Source organism: Rosa chinensis, chromosome 2 (assembly GCF_002994745.2).
Source record: "Rosa chinensis cultivar Old Blush chromosome 2, RchiOBHm-V2, whole genome shotgun sequence".
Lineage (NCBI taxonomy): Eukaryota > Viridiplantae > Streptophyta > Magnoliopsida > Rosales > Rosaceae > Rosa > Rosa chinensis.
This window is the reverse complement of record NC_037089.1, coordinates 24,638,996-24,664,494: the sequence shown is the minus strand read 5'-3', so window position 1 is coordinate 24,664,494 and position 25,499 is coordinate 24,638,996. Positions and strand designations below refer to the sequence as shown.

The 25,499-nt window shown below is 46.9% G+C and overlaps 1 long non-coding RNA gene across 13 annotated transcripts; it reads left to right on the top strand.

Moving 5' to 3' along the window:
• The first annotated feature begins 55 nt into the window (after positions 1–55).
• On the top strand, positions 56–23,334 carry LOC112190868. Of its 13 annotated transcripts, none has more exons than XR_005806733.1 (7): positions 56–418; positions 634–737; positions 1,341–1,416; positions 20,069–20,190; positions 21,016–21,122; positions 22,276–23,081; positions 23,225–23,333. It is a non-coding gene; the product is annotated as an uncharacterized LOC112190868 (long non-coding RNA). The 13 variants fall into 13 exon arrangements; XR_005806726.1 differs by having other exon boundaries at positions 57–418; positions 562–737; positions 22,283–23,081; XR_005806729.1 differs by having other exon boundaries at positions 58–418; positions 20,049–20,190; positions 20,980–21,122; positions 22,283–23,081.
• The last annotated feature ends 2,165 nt before the right edge of the window (positions 23,335–25,499 follow it).

Genomic DNA, 25,499 nt, shown 5'->3' with positions numbered 1-25,499 from the left:
ATTATCTATTATCTAAAGGGCGTCAACTGTTCACTGGCGTGTCACTATTCATTCGCGTTGCACTGTTCATTTGAGCCCGAAGTAAATGACGCTTTTGCCCTTAATTTTTTCTTAAATTACATCCCTGCCATTCAGTCTGTTATAAACACCCGCCGACAGTAGAATGCTAGAACTCCAGAAGGTTCAGGTTTTTTCGCTCTCTTGCTTCTCCTTATCAACTTGACAGTGGTGCAGATATTTAGCAACGATTAGATACGTGGCAAGGATTGATTTCTATGGCAAAGGGATTGATTTCCGTCTCAAATCAATATTCCGTCTGTAACCTGCATTTGATCACTCGGCACGAGGTTATTGAGCTTCCTCGAAGAGAGACAAAGCTCGAGCTTTCTGGAGATGACGATCTTCTTCATTTTAAGAGGTATCTAATTGATTTTTTCACAAAAAAAATCTTCAAAATCAGTTTAAATCTTCATATGTGATTGATTTAGGATTTGCGCTCAGAGATATTGATTAAACACAATATTGATTTTGCTAACAATTTCCATGTTTTTCTCTGACAAGAATTAAGATTGGGTATCTACACCTGAGGATTCTAGATTTGTATAATAAGTGGATTGCTTCTTTTTTCTACAGTCGTGTAAGGAGGATTGAGAGGTTTAGGGTCAAAGAGATAGAGATAGACGAAGAGATAGAGAGAAATCGGAGGCAAGTTCTCACCTCATCATCTGAGATCGGAGGTTAGTTGCTCTCCTTCAAGTTTCAACCTTTATTGCTTTGGATCGTTCATGGTGTTGTTTGTTTAGATTTTGGTGAAAAACGTAATGAATCAATACACACTTTGGTTTGTATTTTATGTGCTTCCCTTCTGACCAGATTCCTACTTCAAATCTGTGTAATCATCTATTGACCTTAAAGATCCAATCTTAGAAATTGGTTTTGATCAGATTTCTTTGTTTGAGTCTATCGTACCTGTGATTATAAACCGAATTTCGAGGCCAAGTTAGTGTTTAAATATTTTCACTGTGTTAGAGCTTGGGACAAGTTGGTTCAGTTTTCAATTCCCCTTTGTTTTGATAGTCAGTCAAGCAGATACATTATTCTTTGTCAGGGGTCAAGACTGCATTATACTTGGATTCGGTCTATGTAGTAGATATTTCCAATTTATGATTAGCCAACTTGGATCCTTATTTTCCATGAAAGATCCAAGTGATCTCCATTGTTTATAGGCTTGGGAAGCTGTAGACACTCTGTTGGTCACTATTTGTCCTAAACCAATTACATTTCTGATTTAATAAATGAACTTAATGTGCTTTTACTGTTTGGATATCTCTGGGATGTAGGCTTGGGTTCGTTTTGGAAGAGATGTGTGCCAAGATTGTGATTGAGTTTAGGAGACCGGCTTTGGGAGCAAAAGAGGTATGTGTTTTGTTGCTTTTTCCAGTTCTATTAAGATTGTTTTTTTTTTCTTCTGTATTTGTAGATTTATTAGAAGAAAAAGGAAGAATTATGAATAAGAGAAAATTTATAATGAGCTTTATTGTTTAGAACAGGTGTGTCAATAGTGAAAAGAAGTGTTACTGTTTTTGGGTAATCAGGTTTTACTTGAAATAGAAAGAATGTTGTTCTGTTTTGTTGGAGCTGAAGTACTTTGTTTTGTAATCTAAGTTTAGAGGGAAGCAATGAAATGCCGGAGAATTGCTGTTGCATTTGGAAATTTATTTGACAGTTTATTTGGATTTGGACATTTGTTTTTATTGAGAAGTAATTGTTGAAGGATATCGACATAATGTGTGCCTCTACAAACTAGGGTTTAGAGTTGTAATAAGAATGTGTTTTAGGTATTCAATTGTAATCGGATTCTATTACCTTTTGGGTACCTTGTAACTCCCTATTTAAAGGGCTCCTATTATCAATGATAACACACAATTCTATTCTCCTATAACACGTTATCAGCACGAGTTCTAACCCTAGCTTCAAAGAAAAAAAAACTTTTCTCTCTGCCGCCCACCCAAAACAAAAAAAAAAAAAAATTTCTCTTCCGGCCGCACAAACCGGCCTCGTCCAGCCCCAAGGATCGGCGTCGTCTTCCCAGGCCATCTTCTCAGCCTAACCCCGATCCTGCCGATCGATCCCAGCGCATCTGCCCTGACCTACAGCGCAGCCCAGTCCTTCCGGCCACCAAACCCTCCACGATCGGCCTCCCTCTCCAGTTCGCGTCCTCGTCAGTCCACCGTGGCAACCTCCCAGCAGCCCAAGCCTCCCAGCGCCAGCACCTCTGACCTGCACAGCGGCCCCCGCTGCTTCCTGCTGCACCGCCGTACGCTCCCCTGCACCTTCCTGCTGCACAGCGGCGCGCACACCCAGCAGCCCTCGCTGCAGCCTAGCCCGTGCACCACCATCCCTGCCGCTGCATCTCTTCCGACTGCCAGCGAAGTGAAAAAAAAGGAAAAAAAAACCAGAAAACAGAAAGAAGAAGAAGAAGAACAGAGGAAAAGAAAGAAGAAGAAGAAAGAAAAAGAAGAGGGGACCCGGCTGGGCCCGAAAAAAAAAAAGGGAAGAAGAAGAAAAAAAAAAAGGAGAAGGAGAAGGGTGGGCCCGGAAAGAAAAAAGAAGAAAAAAAAAAAAAAGAGAAGGAGAAGGGCTGGGCCCGGAAAGAAAGAAAAAAAGGGGGAAGAAGAAAAAAAAGGAGAAGGGAGAAGGGCAGCCACCAACTGCCAATTTCCGACCAGATTCCAACTACACGCCTGCATCAACACGCGCGTGTCTTCAAGCCAACAACAATCACGTAAGTTTTTATAATTAAGGTTGCTGCTTTCTTGTATTTAAATTCCTTTTATTTTCTGTATAATATTGGAATATATGTTGCCAAATGATTTTGAGTACTTAACAAAGCGGAATTGTCGGGATTCACGCTTAACGAACTAAAAGTGTTCGTATGAACTAAGAGTGTTCAAAATTAAACGAACTAAGAGTGTTCGTGTGAACTAAGAGCGTTCACAATGCTTGGACTAAGAGCGTCCGTAAGCATCAAATTGTGACCATATTAAAACATCATTGTTGGTCTAATCCAAAAGAGATTCTTGGAAATTGATTTCTTGGTAGCATAGCTCGGAAATCTTATTGTTTTAGTTTTCGTGGAAGTTTAACTCCGAAACTAATATATCTTCTCTTCTTATTTTCAGGATGTCGAATGAACCTAGACTCGACTTTCCCATGCTTGACTCAACAGGCTCGGATTACCACAGTTGGGTAACCGATGTTGAGAATCATCTCACTTCCAAGGGAATATTACCCATAATCCAGGCACCTAACCCGGATATTGAGTTCAACCGAACATCTACAAAGCATGCTCAAGCAGTTATCTTGATGCGACGCCATATGGACAAGGCACTCAGATTGGAGTATATGTCGATCAAGGATGCAAGAGAGCTATGGGTAGCGCTAGAAGAGCGCTTTGGCAATGTCCAAGATTCCCTCCTCCCTGACTTGAAGGTTCAATGGAACAATCTGCGCTTTGCTGACTTCAAGTCTGCTACTGAATATAATTCAGAGGCTCTTCGCTTACAATCCATGTTGAGATTCTGTGTGTTGATGTCTAAAAGTCCAGCGGTAGCTGGACCCTAGCTAACGTTGATCCGGTGGGTGGATCGATACTTGTGTTGTTCTCGAAGCTACCGTCACCTGTCAAATGAAATACAATGGGCGTCAGAGGGAGACCGCGCCGGGCGGTCTTCTGCTCTCCGATGCCTAAGTTAGTCAATGTATTTGTGTTGACAAAGTAACAGTAGGTAAGTATTGAATGCGTAATTAATGAGGAGAGAGGAGAGAACCTTTTATAGGTGAGGAAGAGGTTGATCTTCTCTTTGTTTTCGATGTGGGACTGATATGCTTCAGTTCCCAGTTTCAGAAGCTTCTGATGCCATCTTGGCGTGGCGCGTGGCGGCGCGTCGGCGGCGATCTGGAGGTGGTCCGAGGCCGAGGCCGTAGCCTGTCTGGCGGTGTGTCTGCATGTCATTCCTTTAGCTGGAATTAGTACCTTTGGCGGTACAATGAGCGTAGCCCATTATAGCTAATTATGCTTGCAAATGTACATGCATGTACAAGTCCCCCAATTCCCCAGTCAAGGAGGGCAATCTTGGTTGGGGAGTTGCTCGGTGGTTTGAAGCGTTTTCTTCCGCTAGACTTGCAAGAGCATAATTAGCGTCAGTGCGTCGTCAACAGTTGGTTTTACTGAGCAAACGCTTTATACCCTTTCGGGCGGGCCCCTGCTGGGCCCCCCAGGGAGTCCCCCATTCCCCGGCGAAGATAGACCTCCGGATGGTCGGCAAATTGTTTGTTGAGGGGGAGCTGCACGGAGCAGAGGGTGTTGGGTAGCGAGCCCAATGTGACACCCAAATGACGGGGGTCAACGTGCCTGATCAGGGCCGTCGTAGACTGTTGACTAGTCCCCGTGTCTCGTAGGGACGGTCTGACGGTAACGCCGCGTGGCGGTCGTTGTCAGAGTGAGGCGTGGCCTCGGGATTCGCAGTTTGGCGGATATCCCCCCGCTAAATATAGCAGGAAGCAGCGTCCGGTAGACGCGGCTGTCGGTATTTTGTTGAACGATATTGCGTTGAACAAAGTACGCAGTTTGCAAGATGAAAGGGGGTTCCGCCGAAGATGTGTAGCGGAAGACACCCCGCTTGCAGGATGGCTATGGGGAAGTTCCGCTGTCGGGGTTCCGCTCAGCGGAGACTTCCTCAGATGGAATAGGACAAGGGAGAAGTTCTGCTGGCGGGGTTTCGCTCAGCGGAGACTTCATCACTTGCAAGAGGACAAGGGAGAAGTTCCGCTGGCGGGGTTTCGCCCAGCGGAGACTTCGTCACTTGGAAGAGGACAAGGGAGAAGTTCCGCTGGCGGGGTTTCGCTCAGCGGAGACTTCATCACTTGGAGGATGACAAGGGAGAAGTTCCGCTGGCGGGGTTTCGCCCAGCGGAGACTTCGTCACTTGGAGGAGGACCAGGGAGAAGTTCCGCTGGCGGGGTTTCGCCCAGCGGAGACTTCGTCACTTGGAGGATGACAAGGGAGAAGTTTCCGCTGGCGGGGTTTCGCCCAGCGGAGACTTCGTCACTTGGAGGAGGACCAGGGAGAAGTTCCGCTGGCGGGGTTTCGTCCAGCGGAGACTTCGTCACTTGGAGGATGACAAGGGAGAAGTTTCCGCTGGCGGGGTTTCGCCCAGCGGAGACTTCGTCACTTGGAGGATGACAAGGAAGAAGTTTCCGCTGGCGGGGTTTCGCTCAGGGGAGACTCGGACGGTTGGTGTAGTTATCGCAGTGGTTACTTCCACCAGACGCTTCGTCTAGTGGTAGTAGACACGTGTCCAACCCGCAGGGGGTTAGCGTGCGGAGGCCTATCCCCTAAGCCTGGCCGTCTGCTTACCATAAATGATAGTAATTACGGGTTTCGAAAACGAAGCGACGCCTCGGTTAATCCGGGTAGTAAGTGGAGGTCTGTGACACGTGTACGGCTGTCGATTGATGTCGTTTTGCAGCGGACGGCGGAGGATGCGCTGATGTTGACATAAAAGGGGGGGAAAGCCAGCGAGATTTGACACTTTGGTAAAAGCCTCAAACCCACAGTCGTGTTCTTATCGCTCTACTTGTCCGAGACTGAAGAAAGAGGTTGCCGGAGCTTGGAGATACTGTTCCCGGAGAAACGGCGATAGCGGCCCCCCAGGATTACCGTGCGTCATCGTATCGTAGGCTTCACCACCGAGGTTGGTATCTAGATTTATTTTTCCTGTTTCATTGGATCTGCTACTTTCTAGGTTTTGTTGTTTGTCTTTCTGGGGTGACTGCTGGTTTTGTTGGGCGTGTTCTGAGGTGTAAAATGAGATTTTGGGGGGGGGGGGGGGGGGGTTGAATTGCGGTTGGCCAAGCGTTAGTGGTTAGGGATTTAGATGGTCGAATCTGGGTTGAGTGCGTTTGTTCGTGTTTTGGCATTTTCTGGGTTTTTTTTTGTTCTTGATGTGCTCGGCTATAACTGATGTGAGAATAGGCTAGATCTGTGTTTGTGCTAACTGATGTGGGTTTTAGGGTTTTGGGATGGCTAACGTCATAGAGATTTCGAGCAGTGAGGATTCCAGGTCTGACGTGTCGTTCAGCGCGGCAGATAGGATTTTTATTGACTCGTTGCGTCCGTCTGCCCATGCAGGAACCTCGCTGCCAGAACCACTAGAAGTTGAGCCGCTACAGACCATCCCCTGGGAAGTAGCAATGGGTCGTGGTTCGCGTCCAGAGAGCTCTAGGGCGGGTGAGGCCGCTGCTGCCAACGCTAGGCGCGATGAGCGTTTGGCGAGTAGTAGTGCTGCTAGCGGCTCCGCTGGAGAAGAAGAAGTAGCGGGGCAGAATGCTGAGTCGGCGTGGTTTCTATCTGATGGCACCGCCGTCGACGAGACAGAAGGGCGGATGGACGCCGCTACCGTTAACCGAATGAAGCAGACGTTCCGGATGCCGGGCTCGGTAAAGCTGCGCCCGCCGACAGCGGATGAGAAGGCCTCGATTCTCCCAGCGGGATTTGCTGCCGTTCATGAGGCGATATTCCGCCAAGGAGTGACATTCCCGCTGGTGCCAAATCTCCAAATCCTGGTGTGCGAATTTGGCCTTGCCCTTGGTCAGATTTGCCCCAACATGTGGCGGTTGATGTTGGCCATGAACTCACTCTGGCGGTTGTCCGGGTGCGAGGGGCCTACTGTGGCGGAAGTGCTTTACTTCTACGAGCTGGAGTACGTGAAGCGCCGGGGTTGCAAAGGGCAAGTGAACTTGAGCCGCCGGCAGGGAGCCCCCAAGCTGATCGAAAATCTAAGGGACTCAATGTCCTACTGGCGGGGGACCTTCTGCGTCGCCACAGAGGGTTGGGAGTATCACGCCAGGTCGAACGAGGAAGGGCCGACATTTAGGATTAAGTCGGAGTTCCAACCCATTCGAGGTTGGTAACCGGTTTCCGCTGAACGTAGTTGGCGGGTTTATGTATTTGCATTTGTAGTCTCACTAACGATTACCGTTTTTGTGCAGCGGGACTGTGGTACACGCTAACGCGCGAAGAAGAGTGCCGCGTAGCGAGGATCAGAGGTTGCTGGCGGAACCGCAACTTGCTAGATTTCTGACTTCTGACCGGTTGGGAGTTGCTGGTCGACCAGCGGCTAACGCGTTCCATTGGTGAGAAATCTCCGCCACACTGTTTTCTCATTTTTTTTGTATGTGTGCTCTGGACTGACTGGTACCCATTTTTTTTTTTTTTTTTTTAGAAACTCCGCCGGGTAATAAATCAAGTCGCGACGCTTTCGAAAAGGCCATGGACCGCGCGGAGATAGACGACTTTCTGGAGGCCATGTACGCCGAGGGGCTGGCGGCTCAGCAGACGCTGGTGAACCCCGAGACACTGGCACTGAGTCAGTCGGAGGTTCCCGTGGTGCTGCCTATGCCGCACCACTCCCACCTTGGTGAGGATGGTCTGCCGGTAGTGCAGACAGGGACCCAAGCGGCTGGCGGGGATAGGGGAGGCGTTGCGGCTGGGCAACAGAAGGAGCGGATGCCTGCTCAGAGGCGTGGCCCTCAAAAGGGGAAAGTGGTGCAACCGGCGGAGCCGCCAGCGAGGGTGACGAGGACCGCCGCCGGGAACCCAAGGGCGCTGGAGAGAAAACGCCGGCAGGTTGATTCTCCTGACGAGGAAGAGGAAGAGGAGGTTGAGGTAATCGGGGCCCGCCGGCAGAAGAAGGCTCGCCAAGCTCCTTCGAAAACTGTTGCGGTGGAGGGAGAGACGGCCGCCGGCAGCGATCTGGACTCGTTTGCCTAGTACGCCGCATTCATGACAGATGGTGAGCGGGAGTTCCTCTTCCATCTATGAGAACGGCTAGGATTCGGCGGCCTAGCGGGTATCTCGCGCCCCACGGCAATTGACCAATCTCCCTTCAGCTCGGCGTTTGGTCAAATATCGGCGGGACTGCACGACATGTTCGTGGAGGCGTCGAAGCGGCCCCTGATTGAGGGGGAGCTGAGGGATGAAATCCAAGGTCTCCAGAGGGAGTTGGCGGAGACGAAGGAGAAGCTGGCGGAGGCGGAGCAGGGGTTTGCCAAGGCGGAATGTGACTATGCCGACGTCCGCGGTAAGCTCAACGTAGCCATTGAGCGGGACTTGGAGAAGAATGAATATGTCTCCAAGTTGGAGCAAGACATAGTCCTGCTGCAGGAGCGGATAGCCGCCAAGGACAAAAAACTCATTATTGTGCAGCGGGAGTCCGCCGACCGAATGGCTGAAGTGAAGCGGCTGGGGGGTGAGGTTACCCAGCTGAGGGCTGAAGGGAGTACCGCTGCGGCCGCTGCCGTTGAGGCGTTCAAGCAGTCGGCGGAGTTTAAGAAGGCAATGATCGAGTCGGCGAAGGCTGGGGCCCGAGCAAATATAGACATGCTGAAGCGGAAGGGCGCCATTGACTTCGCCAAAGCGTCACAGCCTGACGCGCCGTCGGCTGAGAGTATCCCGCCGGAGATAGACGTGCCTGCCCCAGCGGGAGGTGCCTGCTCGGGCAGCGGAGAAAGTGGCGCTCATCCGGCGGAAGGGTCCCAGCAGACTCCCCACCCCACCCCGTCGGAGGTGTCACGTGCCGGCTTCCTGGAGGCACATACCCGGGCGGATGGTACCATGGAGACCCTCAGTCCGACGGCGCGAGGGTCCGACCAAGCGAGTCGATCGATCGTGCCGCCGCCCGCCGAAGCAGAAAATGTCGAAGGCAACCCCTGAAGCCGGCCGAGGCCGCTGGAGACTCCTAGTTTTTTTTTTGTTTTTTTTTGTGGCCGCTGAGTCACGACAGCTTGTAAAGAATATTGAAAGTGAAATAAATTTCTGACTTGGTTTGCCATGATGTGTTTGCAAGTGCTAGTGTTTTGAGTAATATATATTTCTTCTGTCGATCAATGAAACATTAAAGGAATTAAGATTGGTCCAAGTGCACCACGTAGCGGACGAAGTCCGCCGACGATTGCTGGCGTTGCCAGTTGCCCTTAGTGCTAGACTTGGTAACAATGGTTTGAATAATTCCTCGTTTCATTGATAACTGACGGATCAGTGTACAAAAGTGGGGTAGTACCCGTTGGGTAGCTTCCCTTAGCTAAATATTTGAACAAAAATTTAGCTAAGTCAAGATGCTCTTGGGTAGCGGTTTGACTATTTGTAGTAATACCGAAGGTGTTCAGTATTCCAAGGGTGGGTCGATGTGACGCCGTCCTTGTCCATTAAGTAGAAGGTGCCTGGGCTAACGACTTCCACAATTTTGTACGGGCCTTCCCATGTTGGGCGAAGTTTTGTTGGTGGCGGGATGACTTCCTTCATGACCGAGTCCCCCAATTGGAGGTTCCGGGCCTTAACCCTGGCGTTGTAGAAACGCGATACCCGTTGTTTGTTTTGTAAATTGTGTAAATGGGCCTTGTGTCTTTTTTCCTCTAGGAGGTCCGTGTCCAAGTTGACGCCGTTGCTGTTGGTCTCTGGGCAGTAGCCGTTGACCCTAGCGGTGGGCTGAGTTACCTCAATAGGAAGGACAGCTTCTGTGCCGAACATCATACAAAAAGGGGTTTCGCTGGTGGCGGTAGTTGGAGTTGTCCGGATGGCCCATAGGACCTCTGGAAGTTTTTCTGCCCACAAACCCTTGGCGTCGTCGAGCTTCTTTTTTAGCAGCTTCTTGATTATCTTGTTTGCTGCTTCGACCTGGCCGTTGGTTTGGGGATGGGCGACAGATGCAAAACTTAACTTGGTGCCCAGGTTGGCGGCAAATGAGATGAGTTCCTTATTGTTGAACTGTGTGCCGTTGTCTGTAATGATTGTATGTGGGACGCCATAGCGGCAGTAGATATTCTTCCAAAGGAAGCGGATTACCTTTGCGGTAGTTATTGCCGTCAGTGGCTCCGCTTCTACCCACTTACTGTTGTAGTCGATGGCGACAATGATGTACTTGAACTGGCCCTTGGCGGTTTGGAACTTTCCCATCAAATCAAGGCCCCAAGTGGAATGAATCCATGGGCCGATGATGACTGACAGTGGTTCCGCCGGCGCGCGTGGGAGATCTGCAAACTGTTGGCATTTGTGGCAAGACCTCGAAATCCGCCGAGCGTCATCACCAAGCGTGGGCCAGAAGTAACCTTATCGCATTGTGCGGTTAGCCAAGGATCTGGCGCCCGAGTGGTTTCCGCATTCCTCGCCATGGATTTCTGCTAGGACGACCTTTCCCTCCTCTGGGGTTAGACAGCGGAGGTTGGGGTGGGTGAATCCCTGGCGGTAAAGCTTGCCGTCCTGGATGTTGTAGCGGGTTGCCCTGCGTTTGAGCTGTCTTGCGTGGACTTTATCTTCTGGCAATGTGCCGCTGCGCTTGTATGCAATGATTTCGTCCATCCAGCTGGGATTGACCTGAATGTTGAAAATCTCCGCTAGGGTCTTTGTGATACTTGGCTTGTCAAGGTATTCCACCCTTGTGTCCGCTGGACTCTGATGTGGTTGGGCGGTTGCCAGTCTCGCCAGTGAATCAGCCTTAGCGTTCTTTTCCCTGGGGATTTGTGTGATGGAGTGAAATTTGAACTTTTTTAGCAAGGTTTTGACGTATCCCAAATATGCCGCTAACTGCTGGTCCTTGGCCTGGAAGCTGTCGTTGACCTGGTTAACGACTAGTTGCGAGTCGCTGAATATGTTGACGCTGTCAGCTCCTGAGTCAATGGCGAGGAGTAGACCGGCGACAAGTGCCTCGTATTCCGCCATATTGTTTGAAGCCTTGAAGATGAATTTCAATGCGTACTCCGCGTTCAGTCCCCTGGGTGCTGTTAAGATGACTCCGGCGCCGCTGGCCTTGGCGCAAGCGGAGCCGTCCACGTGCAGGTTCCAATCTGACCGTAGGGGAGTTGTCTCCTCACCATTTACTACTTCTGTTCTGGGCTCTGTTTGAGTACCGGGTTCCGCCTGACGCTCAGTAAGTTCAGCGATGAAGTCCGCGACTGCCTGGCCCTTCATGGCGGTTCTTGGCTTGTACTCTATGTCGAACTCGCTGAGCTCAATGGCCCACTTACTGAGGCGACCCGAGTGTTTAGGGTTCTGCATCACTTGCCTCAACGGTTGATTGGTTAACACATGGATCGTGTGAGCCTGGAAGTACTGCCGGAGGCGTCTGGCGGCAACGATAAGTGCGAGGGCCAGTTGCTCCAACGGTGAATATCTAGTTTCTGCTCCGTTCATGCCTCTGCCGGCGTAGAACACTGGGAGCTCATCCTGGCCCTCCCGCCGGACAATGGCGCAACTTATCGCCGTTGCCGAGACCGCTAGATAGATGAACAGTGTTTCTCCTTGCACAGGGACAGAAAGGAGAGGGACTGCCGCCAGGTATTCTTTTAGGCCCTGGAACGCCGCCTGACACTCTGGGTTCCAGTCAATGACCTTCTTGTGAGTTGTTTTGAGGAGTTTGAAGAATGGGGCACACCTATCAGTTAGTCGAGAGATGAATCGAGAAAGGGCGGTTAGCTTACCCTGGAGGCACTGGACGTCCACCTTATACTCGGGGTTCGCCAGGTTAAGGATGGCCTGTACCTTATCCGGGTTAGCCTCGATACCTCGCTCGCTGACGATGTAACCGAGAAATTTGCTAGCGGTGACTGCAAAGAAACATTTTTCTGGGTTGAGGCGCATATCATAGGCCAGGAGGATGGTTACTATGATCCTGAGGTTTGCCACATGTCCACTGGCCTTTATGCTCTTAACTAGCATGTCGTCCACGTAGACCTCGATGATTTTGCCCAGATGCTCAGCGAACATGGCGTTCATCAACCGCTGGTAAGTTGCACCGGCGTTCTTCAGACCGAAAGGCATGACATTGTAGCAGTAGAGGCCTTTATCGGTGGTGAAGGTGGTGCATTCCTGGTCGCTGGGGTGCATCCTGATCTGATTGTATCCGGAGAAAGCGTCCATCATACTGAGGAGCTCGTGTCCGGCAGTCGAATCGACTAACTGATCGATACGAGGTAGCGGGAAACTATCCTTTGGGCATGCCTTGTTGAGATTTTTGAAGTCGACGCACATCCGCCACTTGCCGCTGGGCTTTTTGACCATTACCAAGTTTGAGATCCACTGGGGATAGATGACTTGGCGGATGAATCCAATGTTCCGTAGTTTGGCGACCTCCTCTCCGATTGCCTGGTATTTTTCCTCATCAAAGGCCCTCCGCTTCTGCTTGATAGGGTAAAAGGAGGGTTTGATGGTCAGCTTATGAGTGATAACTTCAGGGGAGATACCTGGCATGTCCGCGTAGGACCATGCAAAGACGGCGGCGTTGTCACGCAGGAATTGAGTGAGCTCTGCCTCCACCTCTGGATCCAGTTGGGCGCCTATGCGGACTGTCCGCTCAGGGTGCTCGTCTGAGATGCAAACAACCTTTAACGATGTGTCCGGGTTGACCGGCTCCTTCCTTACATATTTCTCCTCCTCATCCCTAGGGTCTTCAAAGATGTTTGGTGGCGGTGCCTCATTACCCACCGTCAAAATTTCATGGCGGCGCGTTGACCGCGCCACAGTCGTTGAATAACATTCTCGCGCCAGCTGCTGGCTTCCCCTCACACAGCCCGTGCCGTTGGGCGTGGGGAACTTCATGAGAAGCATGTACCCGGCAATGATGCACTTGAGCTTGTTAAGCGCTGGTCGACCAATGATGGCGTTGTATGAACTGACACAGTCGACGATAATGAACTCCGTATGCACCTCCGCCATGCATGGACTAGTGCCAATAACCAAGCGCATGTAATCCGACCCTAGCGGTTGTGTGACGTCGCCGGAAAAGCTGAGCAGTGGCTCGTGATCCTGGAGTAGTTTTTTGTTTCGCTTGAGATGGTCGTAGCAACTGCTGAAGATAACGTTGACAGCGGATCCGCTGTCCACTAAGATTCTCCACACCGAGAATTTGCCAAGAATGGCATCGACCAAGAATGGGTCATCATGGGGTATATGCACTCCGCGCTCCTCCTCCTCTGAGAAAGTGATAGGTTCCCAACCTGATCTCGGGAGTTTGGCGGATCTTTCGTAGCGGATGTTGCAGACTTCCTTCGGATGATTAGCGCGTGCATAGCGCTTTCTTGCCCTGTGGGACATGTTGGTGATTGGAGCACCGCCATCGATGGTGTTGATGCGGCCCAAGGTCTCGACGTTGGCAATTACTGGTGGTGGTTGGCGCACCCTGAACTGTTCCATCTTGCCGTCACGGTACAAGGTCTCAACGGCTGTTTTTAGAGCATTGCAGCTATTGGTATTGTGGCCGCTGTCCTCGTGGTATTTGCACCACTTGCCGGTGTTCCTGGGTTTACCCGCTTTTGGGTACTTTGGAGGGGGTGGCGGTGGAATCTGATCCTTGCACTGATTATAGATATCTTCATATGAGGCTGTTAAGACCGTGAAAACTGCATACCGCTGCGAGGACTCCGCCTGCTTGTTGCGGTTATCTCCATGGGTTGGGCGGTTTCCCCTGTTGTAAGGCTGGTCCTTCTGCCGCTTGTTCTGGTGGTGGCCCTGCTGCCACTCCCTTTTCTTGTCAGTTGGCGGTGCCGAGGGGTTCTTGTTAGCGGTTTCCTGGTGACTGGAGGATGGCTGTGTTGACTTTGTTGGCGTTGCTGGTGGTGGTGGGGTTTCTCCATATGTGATGAATTCCGCCTGAGCGTGAATGACCACCTCACTCATGACGTGGTCATACGTCGCATTGGGATGACTGTAGTTGAGGTGATAGAGGAACGGTCCCTTGAGAAGTCCCTTTCTGAAGGCCGCTGATGCCATAGTTTTGTCTAGGTCGCGGCACTGAGACGCTGCCGCCCGCCACCTTGTGACGAAGGCCTTCAGTGATTCGTCCTCCCCCTGCTTAACGCTGAACAGCTGACTCGTGTTGTGATGCCCGGCGGACAATAAGATGAAACGGGAGAGGAAAGCGTGTGATAGTGCATGGAATGAGCTGACAGAACTCGGCGGACATTCAAAGAAGCAGTTCATTGCCTCGCCATCCAGTGTTTCGCTGAACAAATGGCATAAGGTGGCGTCGTCGAAACCTTTGTTGTTGGTGACCTTCTTGAAGGTGTCCATGTGGACGAAGGGATCGGACAATCCGCCGTAGTGCGGCATCTTTGGGGTTTTTGCATATGCTGGTCTGACAGCCTGCAGAATTGCAGCGGAAAAGGGCCTGGGTCTGGAAGTGAAGAGCGGATTCCGAGTTGGCGCTGGGACGCCCGACTCCGCCCGAATCAATCTCTGCTCCAGTTGGTGCATCCTTTCCAATAGCTGGGCAGTCTCCTCGTCTGCGGAATCGGTCTGAATGATCCGCTGGGCTGGCCTGCACCTCGGCACAGGCGGATTACCCTCTGTCCTCGCCCTGGTTTCTGAGCGGTTGGTGTGTGGGAGTGATTTCGCCTCTTGCTCCAACATTAGCTGAGGTATGGGCGGTGGTCCCATTCCCAACAACTCAGGTGGGTTCAGCGGTACCTGCATCTGTACGACCGGCCCTGGTACCAATGTTCGGGTGCTGGGTCGACTACGCCTGGTGCTACGTGACTGCTCGCTCTGTGCTGGGCGGTCGGTGGCCGCCAGCGTCCTCTTTAGTTCCTCAAAACGTGTCATTAGTGTAGCCACCTGTCTTTGGGCTTCAGCCTTTTCCCTGCGCTCCTCCTCACGTTCTCTGTTTGCCTTGTGAAGATCCGCCAGTGCTAGCTCGTACATGGTGACGAGATCTTGGCCTGATGGGCGGCTGCTGCCTGGGTTTGCCTCACCGCCGGGGTTGGCCGGGGTTGTGAATAGTGCGCGGTTAACGCCGATCGCGGGGTCGGAGGGTTGGGAGATGGCGGGCTGTTCTGCTTGCTCCTCTGCGTTTCCCCCGCTACCGTTAGTCATGGTGAATGTAGCGGGATGACCTTCTGTTCAAGGGTTCCCACAGACGGCGCCAATGTTGATGTCTAAAAGTCCAGCGGTAGCTGGACCCTAGCTAACGTTGATCCGGTGGGCGGATCGATACTTGTGTTGTTCTCGAAGCTACCGTCACCTGTCAAATGAAATACAATGGGCGTCAGAGGGAGACCGCGCCGGGCGGTCTTCTGCTCTCCGATGCCTAAGTTAGTCAATGTATTTGTGTTGACAAAGTAACAGTAGGTAAGTATTGAATGCGTAATTAATGAGGAGAGAGGAGAGAACCTTTTATAGGTGAGGAAGAGGTTGATCTTCTCTTTGTTTTCGATGTGGGACTGATATGCTTCAGTTCCCAGTTTCAGAAGCTTCTGACGCCATCTTGGTGTGGCGCGTGGCGGCGCGTCGGCGGCGATCTGGAGGTGGTCCGACGCCGAGGCCGTAGCCTGTCTGGCGGTGTGTCTGCATGTCATTCCTTTAGCTGGAATTAGTACCTTTGGCGGTACAATGAGCGTGGCCCATTATAGCTAATTATGCTTGCAAATGTACATGCATGTACACTGTGGGCAACCTGTCACAGAGCAAGAGCTAATTGAGAAAACTCTCTCCACCTTCCCTGTTTCAGCCATTGTGGTATCCAAGCAATACCGTACTGAAGTCAATGCTGGACGGATCACGAGGTTCCATTAGCTTATTAATATTATATCTGTAGCTGAGAAACATGATAACATACTCGTGAGGAATTATAATTCAAGGCCCATTGGAACTAAGAACGTTCATGAGGCGAATTATATATAATGCACCCAAAGGAGGGCGCAAGGAGCGGTACCCTAAGAATGGGGGACATGAGGGACGTTTGGGCCCATATAACCGCCCTAACCAGGAAGGAAACCGCAAGTTTGGTGTGGATACACGTGGTGGTAATGCTACACGTGGGAGAGAGGGTCGTGGTATCCCTAGCCGTAATGGTGGCTCAATGGGTTGTGGTGGTGGCACCAACCCTCCTAGGGAACGCCCGCAACATGCACAACGTGCACCTCAATTCAAGGGAGGCAACCGCAATGATGAGTGTCATCGATGTGGATCAATTGAGCATTGGTTCAAGCAATGCAAGGCAAGTGAGGAACTAGCTGAAAGATACAGGGCATATAGGGACCTGAGAGAGCAAGAAGTGTACCTTGCAGAAGAAGAAGAAGATGGTGGAGATGTCAATCTCACCATAGAGGACTTCAAAGCTGAAGATGAAGTGCACATGGATGCAACAGACTTTGATTAGATTAGTCCTTTTTATTTTTCCAAGAGCTTTTGTAATGGCAATTTGCCTTAGTCAATAAATGACAATTGTATTAACTCTTTCTTATGTGGCAGACCCAATAAAATGTGATGTCTAGGAAAGTCATTGATATTATTGGTACTTAAGAGAGCCTCGCTCCACCAACATCTCTCTCTACTTTCCTGGTCATATTTGATTGGAGTTACCAAACGGATAGAGTGACTACAATGTGTCTTACTTTGATTTTATTTTGGATTAGACTTTGGAAACCTTGATGTAATCATTGGCTATTAATAAAGTGTCAATTCTTTTACTTAATGTCTTGGACATACCTTAATTCGAACTTTATTATATAAGAGCCAATGGTTTTCATGCGGAAACACATTATGAGAATGGACAGAGTTCCTTTGCATCACCTCTAATGACTACGGACATAAACGAGTATTAGAGAAACTTATGTGTCGCTCTAGTGGGTTGTATGCAACCACTATTTGAGTTATTGAATCCAACTGTGTCATGAGAGACGACTTATGGGATTTTGGCACATATAGGCTTTGACATGATGATCCGTGTATTAAAGACTTTACACGGACATCCATTTTCAGAACGAAGAAAAGTAAGAACCAAGAATTGGTTCGAGGAGCTGCACATGTGCCTCATGGCGCCATGATTGTTCAAAGATAGGCCATACATGGCCAGTGCCGCCTACCCCCTGTGGCAAATACATGGCATTGACGCCATAAACTCCTCTCTCTACTTCTCAAGTCTATTGTGACACTATGGCTTCACCAAAACCTTTATTGGTTGATTATAAAGCCCATGTTTCGTTCTGTAAAGCCTGTTATTTAGGATTGAGACCATCCTATGCAAAGGAGATTGAGGAAATAATTCCATTCTTACAAAGAATCTAAGGGAATTCTATGGATTTGATCAACCAACTTGCGGACCATATAGATGTTTTATGGTGTTGGTTGATACGCAAACACGCTGGTCACGTGTTGTGCCATTATCCACTCGTAATGCTGCTTATACTACACTCCTAGCACATAACATATGGCTACGGGCTCACTACCCAGATCATCTCATTCAGTCAATTTGACTTGATAATGCTAGAGAGTTTACATCGACAATTTTCGATGACTATTGCATAGCATTGGGTATTGATATTAAGTATCATATCGCCATGTACACACCCAATTGGTCTCTCGGAAAAGCCACCATTAAACGACTACGATGGTAGCCCGGACATTGGTAATGCGCACCAATATTTCCGCTTGGGTTATGCAATATCGCATGCAGCTATGCTAATTCGTCTACGACTCATAGCAGCCACTCAACTTTTATTTGCGTTACAGCTAGTGACTGGGTTCGAGTATAAATATCTCGTATTTTTGCATATTTGAGTGTGCGGTTCATGTGCCCATCGCGCCGCCACAGCGCATCAACATGAGTCATTGTAACGAATGCATATACATATATTTGTTGGACATGAGTCTCCAACTATAAGTCCGCTATGTAGAACCCCTGACAGGCGATCTCTATTTCGCTTGATTAGCGAATTGTCACTTTGATGAGACAGTCTTTCCGTCGTTAGGGGGAGATTAGAACGTCAATGTTCAACAGGAACGACAGGAATTGTCGTGGTCTGTCCCCACTATGTCTCATCTTGATCCCCTAAAAGTGACGAGATCACATATACCTGCTGCAAACATGCCTGTAAGGATTGATGTCCCCACAAGAGGACATGGTGCCACCCAAAGAAGATGGGTGCTGCACCACTACCATGGATGGTAGTATGGTGACGCCACAAAGGTGGCATAATGGCGTCATAGGCCATGGGTTCCGCTAGAGAGAGTAGGAGACCCATAGGTTCGATGGATTCTCGCCTTAAGAAGAGAGCGAGTTTGGCACAACTTGATCCATTGATCATTGATACTCAAAATCCGTCTCATGAGAATATTTTGGATTGTGGTTATGTCCAAGAGACATCGTTGGGGGACGCCTCAATGTTAGAACCAATTCCTAAGAATATAGAGATCTCTACGAACTACACTAGTGTACATGAGGACGTGGAATTATTGAGACCAATGACATCGAACCTTACTCCGTTGAAGAATGCCAACGTAGAGAAACTTGGCCTAAATGGAAAGATGCGATCCAGGTTGAATTGGATTCGCTAACGAAGAGGAAGGATTTCGGGCCTGAGATGCCAACACCTCCTAACATAAAACCTATTGACATTAACAGGTCTTCGTTAGATAGCGTGATGAGAAAAAGAGATGGTAATCTCACCTTATGGCGCAAGGTTTCTCACAACGCCCTGGAATCGACTACGAGAAGACATATTCTCTCGTAATGGATGTCATTGCACTCCACTACCTTATCAGTTTGGTAGTTTCCAAATAACTGAACATGCAGCTTACGAATGTGGTCACTACGTATCTTTATGGGGATCTAGATACATAATATAATGAAGGTTCTTGTGGACTTTATTTACCCAAGTCAAGTGGCTCTAGACCACGGAGCGCATTTGCAACGAGGTTGAAATGCTCACTAAAATGACTACTTGATTGGGAAGAGATATGATGAACTATGCCCACGCGTTTCCATGACAAGTTCCGGATTTGCAATTGTCGCGGTTTATGTTGATAAACATAATTGGAACCCTTGAGAGTTAAGGGAAACCGCTGAACACCTGAAATCCGAGTTTGAGAGGAAGGACCTTGGGAGAACACGGTTTTGTCTAGATTCAGAACTTGTATACTGTGTCAATAGACATTTTTGATAACGTCAAAGATGCACCATGGTCGTCTGCAGTCTTAGCCCTAAAAGGGATCCGTTTCGTCCCAGGGATGATGACGAAGACGTGTTAATAGCGAAAGTGCTTACTTATGTACAATAGGCGCATTATTGTACTTAGCACAATACAAGATCGGACACCTCAATTATTATGAACTTGTTGGCTAGATATAGCCCCGTGCCAACGCAACACCATTAGATTGGTTTAAAGACAATCTTTCGATATTTGAGAGGTACGATTGATATGGGTTTGTTCTATCTCTACAAAGAAAAGAGATGACGGAAGTGTGGGATCGGACCCCACAAGGGAAAATGCCACCTTCCGTGCTCCACCTCCCCTCCATTGAAATGACAACAAGCATTTCTAAATACTGAAGTGAACCAAATCCGATAAGAGGATAATGTAGCGGACTTATTTACTAAGTCGTTACCAAAATCCACTTTCGAGAAACATGTGAAGAGCATCGGATTGAGAAAGTTATCCGAACTCCCATGATTGTAGCAATCAGGGAGAGATATTGACATCAGGGGGAGGCATGATGTCTACATGTTCGATCTCAAAGAGTGAAGGACGTGTTGTGCTCTTTTTGTCCTTCGACCAGGGTTATTTTTGTCCCACAGGGTTTTTGTTACCTGACAAGGTTTTTAACGAGGCAACAATCAAAGCGTCATCATCCAGTTTGAGCGGCACAAGGGGGAGTGTTGAAGGATATCGACATAATGTGTGCCTCTACAAACTAGGGTTTAGAGTTGTAATAAGAATGTGTTTTAGGTATTCAATTGTAATCGGATTCTATTACCTTTTGGGTACCTTGTAACTCCCTATTTAAAGGGCTCCTATTATCAATGATAACACACAATTCTATTCTCCTATAACAGTAATCAGCTTAAATATGTAGTTAAAAAGGTGAGATCAAGAGTCATTAATTCTTCAGTTTGTGATTTAAGCAAACTTTATAACCCGTGATAAAATTGGCTTTCTAGCTTTTGGGATTTGCCATATACTTAACTACATAAAATCCTTCAGTTTGTGATACCATCTCAGTATATATATGTTTCCTACAGATCGATCAGCTTCGGTCCAATCTTGAATCTCTAATTGCCAGCCGGGTTCAAATCTTTTTCATTTGCTTCTGAGATCAACATCAGAGCAAACCCAGACTCGATTACAGAATTTATCAGTTAATGTAAATCCCCATTTCCTTCTTTCCAATTCTTTCTATCCTCGATCATATTTTCATTTCGTGCTCCATCATGATTATATATTGTTGGTTTCTTCAATCCACAAGATCGATCCTTTTTTTCTCTTTTCATTTTGTTTTATGTTCATTTTTTATTCATTTATACATATTATATAGTACTGCACTTAAAGATGTTTTGTATATTCAAAATTTTTGGAAGCAGACAACCTATCTGGTAAGAAGAAGTTTTCCATGAAACTCATAATACCAGAATAAATAAGTTTTTGTCTCTCCTTCATTGTTTAACATCTTTCATGTTATTTGATTGAATTTATTTTTACGTTTTGTATTCTGTATTTTTGAACACGTTATTTTATGAATGCTATATGATGCTACTTGCATTGAGTAAGGTTTTTTGGCCAGATCACCTTCGTCCATTGAAACTACTAGGATTTGAAAGAACACTTTTTCTTTATTGCATCATATTGTTACTGATTGAATTGTTTTTATTTTTTTAGTTCTTTTTTTCATTTATGATGAGATTCTTTTCTATCTACATATAGTGACTTATTATGATTCTGTTTTCTGTTCATTTTTTTTAGCCATTGGCTCTGCCTATTCAACAATGTTGCATTTTTTAGCTTTATTGTGCAACATTTTTTGTATCCTATAATCTTCTATGAATTACATCATTGATTGATTGAAAAGTTGAAGACTGCTTGGCATAATTCAAATAGCTCAACGACCATTTAGAAGTGCCTTAACATTTCTTTCTTTAATGCCATCTGTATACAGTAAAGTCTTGGCCTTTGTTTATTCATGCTCACATAGTGTGCAGGCCAAATAAAGGAGGTCCTTCTAAAGCACCAGTTATATATACTGGAAAAATCATGTGCTTCACAATACCAATGACTGCAATTGTCTCATTGTATACACATGTAAGCAAGTCTTCCTTTTACATTATTCTGCAGTATTTAAAATTTTGTGTGAGAATACCAAGTGCAATGTATTTTTAAGTTGGATCTTTACACTTTGCTTTTGATGATAATGTTTACAAAACATGTGGAAATTAACCAAAATATCTTCAATATAGCAAGATAACAATTCTTAGCGAACTAAGACCAAGAATTATGATATATATCAGTAGCACTGACAGTAGAATCAGATAAATAACTATCTGAATTTTTTTCAACAATTTAACCAAACAGAAAATGAAGATGGCATCTAATTTCTAGCATAAGAGGATCAAGAGCCTAAGATTTCATTCACTACCAAATTTAAATGATGCAGATGTGCATTGTAGTATTTTCTTTGATTTCATATTCTATTTCTGCCGTTTGATGATTTGTTCAACTCTTTGCAATGCATTAGAAGTGTTGTACTTTTATTATAGTGTCCAGAATCATTCGCGTATGAATAAGGCTGATATATATGCTTCTCCTATTTTCTCTTCATAGATTTATGACTTCGACCGATATAACAAGGATGTTGGTGTTGCTCAGTTTACAACAAAAATTTTGTTGTTAGAAACTGCCTTCCAAATGCCAAATCAGATATATGCTTTTATCAGCATGGAATCCTCCACCTGAAGGGGGAAAGCATCTACACTTCCTTTTGTGTTGCATACTCATTCTATAGTGAGTAACCATGCTTTTATCACCATTATGCATTCTGAAGATAAATTTCTTCTCTTGATATTCTTTTTTTCCTGTACTTTGATATTCTTTTTTTATTGTACTTTTAGCTTAAACCACTATACCACATCACATTAAAGATAACAAGAGTAACTCCAATATAGGTATGCTGTGTGCATGTTGGATTCTGTTTTCAATGATTTGTGCTTATTGGGTCACTAAATGATTGTTAAATGCTGGCTCTTTTGCCTGAGTACCATAATGACAGAATTGTCTTAGATATGGTTTTGAATCAATTTACAATGACTGTATTTGAGGGGTTATAAGGGAATTATCTTACATGGTAAAGTTTCCATAAAAGTCAAAAAAAGAAAAGAAAAAAAGATTCCACTTTGTTGCATTGAGTTCTTTAGCTTCCGTTGTTCTGTACTCGATTAAATGATTTACATTAGTAAAGCTTTCAGGAGATGAAAGAACCCTTTGAAGATGATATTGTGTCAGCTCTGCTCAGCTGTTAAAATATGCTTATAGCTACCGAATGGTCTTATGGATAGTCCCAAAACCCAAGATAGCGAACCAACAACTTCCATGCCAAATCTTGTTAAGCTTGGGAAGAAGAGGAATCTAGATGGACTGCAGAAGGAATTGTTCACACCAGAACCAAGCAAGAACCCAAGAAGGCAAGTTTTAAAATCTTTGTTTGATCAGTTCAACAAGGAATAGCTTCAATTCTGATTTAGGAACCATACTCAATGTGTGCAGTCTCTTTTTCACTTAGTTTTTGCATTTTATCTTCTCTGTCCATTCAATTTAACCATGCCTTAGTCAATGAGGCAATCCTTTAAATATGACCTTCATGTGCTCTGTATATTCCAGTGACAACCTTGAAGATGAAGCAAACCCATCAGATGAGACCAGCACAAATACATTGGTTCAATCTGACACTGAAGACCTTACCTAGCCACTTCTGTTGTGCAACCCTTTTTCTTATGCCTTTTGTCATGCTATGTAACTTTTTGTGATGATGACCATTCTCTATTTTTTTGGTAATACTAATGGCCTTCCGAAAACAATCAACCAAAATAGCAGAACATCTACTGATTAATGTACATAAAAGGTATCAGAGTTGATTGTTCAATAGTGTGACTAAGTACAGCACATGACAACTGTGGAAGTGCACATCAACCTCAAATCTGGATGAGGAAGGATGCATAAATGAGTTATCTGTGATTCCAAGTCTTGGTTGCACTGATAACTTCTTAAGTAAGGATCAGTCATGAAGTTTATGAAACTTCCTTGCACTGATAACTTCTCATGCTATAAGGTAAAAGCACACCTGATTATGTATGGAATTATTTTTAAGATATGCTGCATCATTAATGAAATTAATTCATTCATTTTCACAGGTCACACAATGTCCACTTCTGTCGAGGTGTTTGGGACTACAGAAGTTCTGTTATGGAATCACAATCACCCTCAGTGCCCACAACATTGTAGCTGCTAGCAGAACTGCTGACAACTGAGGAAGTTGAGAAGGGAAACTTGATATATAAGCTTCAAGCGTTCCTCAAATCTTTCATACTCCATGGCTGGAGCCTGGAGGGACGAAATTTCCACTCTACAAAGCACGACCTTTCAGATCAGTACAAAAATGAGCTTCAGGGTGGTTGTACGAAGTGTTAAATGAACATGTGAAAGATTTGTTTGAAACTGAAAACTTCATTTCATTATTGTTAGTTGTTAGTTCACTTAGAACAACAGAAATTGATAACTGTTGTACACCCCTAAATGCAGTTATTTTTGTCTATACAAGCGGTTTTATTTGTAATAATAGTAAGTCCCGTGGCAAAGCGCGGGCAAATTTTCTAGTATATATGAAATTTCGAAATTTGGTGTTTGTCATGATATGTCTATACCGCTAGAGTTTTGACTAAGAGTTTTGCTTTAGCCAATCAATGAAACATTAAAGGAATTAAGATTTGGCCAAGTGTACAATGTAGCTGACGTTGTCCGCTGACTATTGCTGGCGTTGCCAGTTGCCCCCAGTGCTAGACTTGGTAACAATGGTTTGGATAATTCCTCGTTTCATTGATAGTTGACTGATCAGCGTTTACAAAAGCGGAGTAGTACCCGTTGGATCGCTTCCCTTAGCTAAATATTGAACAAAAATTTAGCTAAGTCAAGATGCTCTTGGGTAGCGGCATGACTATTTGTAGTAATACCGAAGGTGTTCGGTATTCCAAGGGTGGGTCATTGTGACCCCATCCTTGTCCATTAAGTAGAAGGTGCCTGGGCTAACGACTTCTACAATTTTATATGGACCTTCCCAAGTTGGGCGGAGTTTTGTTGGCGGTGGAATGACTTCCTTCATTACCCAGTCCCCTAGTTGGAGGTTCCGGGCTTTGACCCTAGCGTTGTAGAAACGCGATACCCGCTGCTTGTTTTGCAGGTTGTGCAGATGGGCCTTGTGTCGTTTTTCCTCTAGGAGGTCCTTGTCAAGGTTGATGCTGTCGCTGTTGGTCTCTGGGCAGTAGCCTTCGACCCTAGCGATAGGTTGAGTTACCTTGATAGGCAGGACGGCCTCAGTTTCGAACATCATACAAAAAGGAGTTTCACCAGTGGTGGAAGTTAGGGTCGTTCTGATGGCCCATAGAACTTCCGGGAGCTTCTCCACCCATAAACCATTGGCTTTGTCGAGTTTCTTTTTTAGCAGCTTCTTGATTATCTTGTTTGCTGCTTCGACATGGTCGTTGGTTTGGGGGTGAGCGATAGATGCAAAACGCATCTTGGTACCTAGGTTGGCGGTGAAAGAGATGAGTTCCTTGTTATTGAACTGTGTACCGTTGTCTGTGATGATTGTATGCAGGACACCATAGTGGCAGTAGATGTTCTTCCAGAGGAAGTGAATTACCTTGGCGGTAGTTATTGCCGTCAGGGGCTCCGCCTCTATCCACTTGCTGTTGTAGTCGATAGCAACAATGATGTATTTGAACTGGCCTTTGGCGGTTTGGAATTTTCCCATCAAGTCCAGGCCCCACGTTGAGTGAATCCATAGACTGATGATGCCCGACAGTGGTTCTGCCGGTGCATGTGGGAGATCAGCATATTGTTGGCATTTGTGACAAGATCTCGATACTCGCCGGGCGTCATCACCGAGTGTAGGCCAAAAGTAGCCTTGTCGCATTGTGCGATTGGCCAAGGATCTGGCGCCTAAGTGGTTTCCACATTCTCTGCGTGTATCGCTGCTAGCACAACCTTTCCCTTCTCTGGGGTTAGACAGAGGAGGTTGGGGTGAGTGAATCCCTGGCGGTAAAGTTTGCCGTCCTGGATGTTGTAGCAAGTTTCTCTCCGCTTGAGCTGTCGCGCCTTGACTTTGTCCTTTGGCAATGTCCCGTTGCGCTTGTACTCAATAATCTCGTCCATCCAGCTAGGATTGACCTCAATGTTGAAGATCTCCGCCAGGGTTTTTGTGATACTTGGCTTGTTGAGACACTCTACTCTTGTGTCCGCTGGACTTTGATATGGCTGAGCCGTTGCCAGTCTTGCTAGTGAATCAGCTTTGGAGTTCTTTTCCCTGGGGATCTGTGTGATGGTGTGAAATTTGAATTTTTTGAGCAGTGTCTTGACGTACCCCAAGTATGCCGCTAACTGTTGGTCCTTGGCCTGGAAGCTGTCGTTGAC